Source organism: Sphaerodactylus townsendi, linkage group LG05, assembly GCF_021028975.2.
Source record: "Sphaerodactylus townsendi isolate TG3544 linkage group LG05, MPM_Stown_v2.3, whole genome shotgun sequence".
Lineage (NCBI taxonomy): Eukaryota > Metazoa > Chordata > Lepidosauria > Squamata > Sphaerodactylidae > Sphaerodactylus > Sphaerodactylus townsendi.
Window position 1 is genome coordinate 66811996 of NC_059429.1, and position 6000 is coordinate 66817995.

The 6000-nt window shown below is 40.8% G+C and overlaps 1 protein-coding gene across 2 annotated transcripts in view; it reads right to left on the minus strand.

The window, feature by feature from the left end:
- Nucleotides 1-1459, minus strand: part of PODN (podocan) — a 49617-nt gene extending 48158 nt beyond the window's left edge. The window contains exon 1 of one of the 2 annotated variants that reach the window (XM_048495736.1): nucleotides 1321-1459. The gene's annotated coding sequence lies outside the window, so the exon portion shown is untranslated. The remainder of the gene's footprint in view (nucleotides 1-1320) is intronic. The other variant, XM_048495738.1, reaches the window with a different exon arrangement.
- Nucleotides 1460-6000: the final 4541 nt, after the last annotated feature.

Here is a 6000-nt window from a genome sequence, read left to right on the forward strand (position 1 = left end):
TGACAAGCCTTTTGTCACTGAGCCAATAATCAATATCAACAAGAATTAAATATTAGGTTGGCATTCTGAATGGCAAACACTCCTCACCTGCCCCCCCTCTGAATATACCTTTTAAAAGCTAGTTCCATGGAAATGTATACTTCATAATGGTGCTGGAGAACAATGTTATATTTTTAATAAATTATTGTTAACATTGTAATGTTATGATTTATTCCAAACCACGCAGTCAGCACGTGGCACAGCAAGGCAGTTAACTCAAGCTTCTTGAAGCTGTCACTGTTCCACATCACAAGAGTTTTCCCCAAAGAGCCATTCAAGATTTTAGGCTGGCTCCAGCTTTGAAAAGCACATTGAAGCTGTTTGTCCACAGTCCAATTGTTCAAACCTGGAGTGAATTCCCTTCCAAGGACTGCAACATCCACATGTCTGTTCCATGCCTGTTACAAAGCATAGATCCCATTTAATTTTGTAAGTGAATATCATAAAGGACTAAATGTTTATATTTCTAACTGTGTCTGATAAAAACATTGATAAATAGAATACACTCCAATGACAGTAAATGGAGTAAAAATTGTAGGACTGAAGTAAACATTAGCATGGGGATAGATTTTTGTTCTGAGTTTTGCCTGTTAAGAGGACTCATACAATATCAGTTTCCTTTTCCTGCACCAGTCTTTGAATTGTGCTCTGGTGCCACACACTGGGATATGGAAACATGTGCTTGCCTCAACAGAGCAGGCAGGACTTTTTGATATCTTTTTCAGTTAAAAGAAGATCTTACGGTTTGTGTGTGTGTTTTAATCCCAGCTCTCACATAAAATGCTTCATCCAAAGACTGTTGTTTCAATTTGGCCTCACCTCAAACCTATGCAAAGACCCCACTGCTTTTTGGCTATGATCCTGAGATAGCCAACCAAGCAGGAGACATATACAATATTTCTTCTGTTTAAATATCAACCATGTTCTATTTTTTTGCTTCAGTGTCCAAAGCAGCAGCCTCAGACTGTCAAGCCCTGAACCCCCAGCATTTCAGTGCTGTGCATAGCAGAATCCAGAGCTTTCGTGAGTTGCTAAAAAAGTATATATTCAGTAAAGACAATTAGATATGTACAGCCTATAGTTAATGATACCACCACTACAACATTCTGTATTTTAGGACAGCGAAACAGAATCTATTATTTTTGTGCAGCATTAGCAGGTTAGGCATTTTGTGTGTGTGCATAATGAGTTTTCAGACTGCCACAACTAAAATCAAAGCAGCTGTTCACGGTCCTTCAATTACCATTCTATCAAATAATAAAACTGTTGAAACAAACTCACCTCTGCTTAGATGATAGAGATGAAAATATCTGGAGGAAAATGTTTCCCTTGCCCCCCCCAACAAAGTTCCCTTGGCTCATGCCATGTCAGTAACACACTCCAAGCACCGAACACTTTCCCAAGTCAGATCCTTTCCAGATGTGATCAGCAGAAATAGGAAAGGGGGGGGGGTGTGGAGAAATAGGCAACCCTCTCTCCCAAAGAGAATTTCCTGTCCTTTCCCATGCAGAGAGGAATTTTCCAGAGTCACCATATGGGAAAGTGTAAGTGAACAGAGTGGAAGGGATAGGGGGATTGGGGGGGGGGGGGGGGGGAGAAGAAGGAGAAGGATGAAAGCTATAGCATGAAGTTAATAGCTTGAGCAAATAACTTCCAGTCATTTTGATCAACATAGTCTGTGAGAACAAGGAATATGAAAAACAGAAATAACTGATTCTAGGCTGATGGAGCAGTGTGCTGCCTGATAGTCCTCCCATTTGCACAGCTTCAATTTTCATTTATAAATTTTTGCCTACAAATTGCTGGATCCCAGCTTTAGTGTTTAAGTTCCCACATGGTTTCCTTAGCTTGCCTGAATGCCCACCTCTTCCCATGCCTTTTCAACACACCAAGAGTCCATTATGAATCACCAGCAAAAGCCTATGAAGCTTCAGGCTAGTCAGCATTTTTAGTTGATGCCATGGAGTAATCAATAATCTATGTGCCCTTTTCCAGGCAAGAACTAAACTTAACTAGCTCATGTCAGATTATCACTTCCTAATGTATTAGCAAGGAAACTTTTCTTTTAATTAGGATGGTAAGAATGGCATGCACTAAAATAAGCCACAGGTTACCTAAATGCCCCTGGAACTGTCAAAAATATGCCTCTTCCTTGGTGTACTTGATGGCCATCGAAAATTCTCCAAGTCCTTTTCAATTCCACTTGAACATGTGAATCTAAACTGCTGCTTTTTCCTCCTTTCCCTGCACCCCATCTTGGCTTCCTTTCATTGGAACATAACCACCTTTGGACCATGAACTATTCCCAGAAGCCAGCGAGGGAAGTGTGCATTTGCACTAAACAAACTGGCTGCTTTATGCAAAATGATCCAGATCAAGGTTTTGTTCTGCACTCCCCACCCTCAGTCTCTACAGTCTGCACTCTTTGACCCCAAGGACCACACACAATAATTTCAAAAGAAAATAGATTTTTTTTCCTAGCCCAGAAGTGTGCTGAGATTTTAGAGAACAAAATATCATTTTTATTTCCAGGATGTTGCTTTCAAAAAACAGCTTATACAAAGTACAGAAATCTGGAGTCAAATGAAAAACCTGCACACACCAAAGGATACAAGCCATAAAACAGTTCTCTTAATGTTTGACCTTTACTTTAAAAAGTATTCTCAAACTTGTTGAACCAAGACAGTCCTCATTAAACCTCTTGTAGTTCCCTCCTGTCAACCTAACATCAACTGTGGGATGGGGAGAGTATGTGGCAGTTTTCAAATATGAGAAGCAGCAGGCAAAATATTTACTAGGACTGCTTCTCTTTCCCTCTTATCACATTCTCACTATATATCAACCATCCACATTATTTTCCCTAGTTTCCCAACTTTAAGAACATAAGAACTAGCCTGCTGGATCAGACCATAGTCCATCTAGTCCAGCACTCTGCTACTCGTAGTTGCCCACCAGGTGCCTTTGGGAGCTCACATGCAGGATGTGAAAGCAATGGCCTTCTGCTGCTGCTGCTCCCGAGCACCTGGTCTGCTAAGGCATTTGCAATCTGAGATCAAGGCAGATCAAGATTGGTAGCCATAGATCGACTTCTCCTCCATAAATCTGTCCAAGCCCTTTTTAAAGCTATCCAGGTTAGTGGCCATCACCACCTCCTGTGGCAGCATATTCCAAACACCAATCACACGTTGTGTGAAGAAGTGTTTCCTTTTATTAGTCCTAATTCTTCCCCCCAGCATTTTCAATAAATGCCCCCTGGTTCTAGTATTGTGAGAAAGAGAGAAAAATTTCTCTGTCAACATTTTCTACCCCATGCATAATTTTATAGACTTCAAACTTTACTCAACTACTTGAGTGGGAAGGGGAATTGTGGGAAGATAGCGACTCAAGGCATGGGCACGGTCAAGGGATGCAAGCCTTTGGTCCTGAGCAAAAGGGCTCTCAGTCTGAGGGTTGTAGCCTCAGCAGGAAGATTTGGGGTGGAGGAATCTGCTATGCATCTAGAAGCCTTTGCCTCTCCCTTCTCTAGTCAGTTATTTTTGTCTTTTTGCTGCAAATTTCTCCCTGAACAGTATTCAGACCTAGGAAACATGAGGGATTAGTATGGAGTTAATACCAGTCATTCCTGGGAGAACAATTAATATCAAACCCAGTAGTGAAAATAAAAAAACAGTGGTTGATCAAATGTTCATTTGCTTTAAAACTGCCTTTCATTTTGCCATGAAGCCTGCTGGGATTTGACTTCAGACTCCTGGTTCTGCTGCTTGAGATTTGTTTCTTGATGCTAGTAGTACAAACACTAGATTACAGTTTCTCTCCAAGGAAGTAGTGGCCCACTTCAAACACCAGCATTTTGTGCATCCCTTTTATTTGAGTTGTGGGGCTCGACTTATCCAGGGGGGCTGCCTTTGGAGGAGAGACCAATGGAAACCTACTGTGATTTTGATTTGCTTTATTTTAAAAATATACAGGTGGAGTATAGGAAGGCACACCTTCAGGACAGCAGACCTTGTCCCCTCAAAATGAGACTCTGTACCCTCTAGATACTTCAACCAGCCCCCAGCAGATGATGTTTCTGGGTCTTTTCCTGGTTCCAAACACTGTTATTTCTTTTCACACATACATACTGGCCATTCCCATTAGCCAGGTGGGGAGACACCTCCTTTCAAGTTCTTAGGGGCTGCATGACTGAAGCTATTCAAGCCCATTGAGGGGAAAGTATTCAATTGTAAAGAAGCATTACTGTTCCTTTGTCATTAAAGACAGGCTGAGCACAGTGACCAGAACCCAAACTTGTTACAATACATTCCTTGACAAGTTTCATCTAATTTGTTTGCACCAAAAATCTGAGTGCTTATTACATCTGCTTGAGGTTCAAGGAGAAATTGCTATTAAGATCTTGGCCCGACACTCCACCACACATACATTTTCATAACATCCAGCCTAAAAGTTCAATGGAACCCTATTTTGTGTCACTTTGGTTGTTTTTCATTCAAGCTATCACATGGATTTTGTTTTTGGCTGAGGCAAAAACCCTTATCTGTGGAACTTTGCCCCAGAAGCAGTCCAGTTTAAGAAATACACACTATAAACTCCCAAATTCTACAAGTGTCGTTTCCTCAGCCAGTGAACATACATACATCTTGCCTGTTCGAGAATGCATCTGTTTGTAAGAAAGAACCAACATGCAGTCCCTTTACAATTGACATCAGGGATCAATACCTGGATAAATGTGTATCATTTGTTCAGCTGTGCATGAGTTGATTGTAACATGAGAATTACTCAATGAACATTTAAAGAACAATCGAGTATACACTGTACATGGATTGTATGTGAATTTACTATAACTTTTGAACTGGGCTAATGTTAACATTTCAATCAGGCCTAACTACCAAACCCAGTACTGGGAGCAGATGAAGGGACACTGAAAGGTGTTTCTGAAGGTACGTCCAGGAGTAAGTGCTATGGGCTTACATGTACAGGAGGAGGATGGGTGTGAGGCTGCTGGCACTAGCATCAGCATCAGGAAAGGACTTACTGTGGCTAGAGTCTGATACTGTGAAGGTAAGGATAACATCCTCTCAACATAGGCAGACAGGCTTAATGTGGTTGGTAACAACCAGGTGGCCTTTTCCCTCCTTTGTTTCTTTATAAGGGCCAGAAGTTTTCGGGAAGGGGAAGAGTTGGGTGCAACAACATATAATGAACAAGTTGTGGAACTTGCGAGAACATTGTGAGAAGACTGCTTCATGCATTTCAGGACAGGGCGAACTTCAGTTTGTTGTCCTCATATGAATGGTGATCAACTTAAAGTGTGGAAGACAGTGCTACATAAACAATATCACAATGCTTGTGTCTGTGATTGGCTAATGTCCTCTTTGAACATTTAAGATAAATTGCTTCCCTTTATACACTATAAGCTACACAGATGACGCCACTGTGAAGCAGGTATTACTCTCCCCTATAATATGTGAATGGGCCATTAGTAGGCAGTTTTATATAAATTGCTCCAGCATAAGTTTAAAAAGACACACACACTGGTAATTTGAATAATTAAATCATGAGGATTCGAGCCCAAGATTTTTGCTTTTACTGCAGTTGTTCAGTCTAATACTGTGTGAAGTGTTACCAAACTGAGATAGTCAAAGCCAAATGTGCTTATTACTTCCAGATCTCTCTTCTGCAAAAGTTACACAGACTCTAGTTAAAATTACATTAGGTAAAATAAGTCATAGTACTGCCTATAGAAGTGTCTCATAAGTGTCTCATCCGTTTGCAAGTAGCACCCGAACTGGTACCATACTACACAGGATTTGTTTTTAGTGTTGTTTTCCACATATGGGGATCTTACTTGTTTCAGATTGATATAAAGTGCCAATCTGGGTGTCAATCAGAAAAAAACAACTATTAGCTGCCACACATTGAAAGAACTGGTCCTTTGATCTTTTTATATTTTTGCCTATA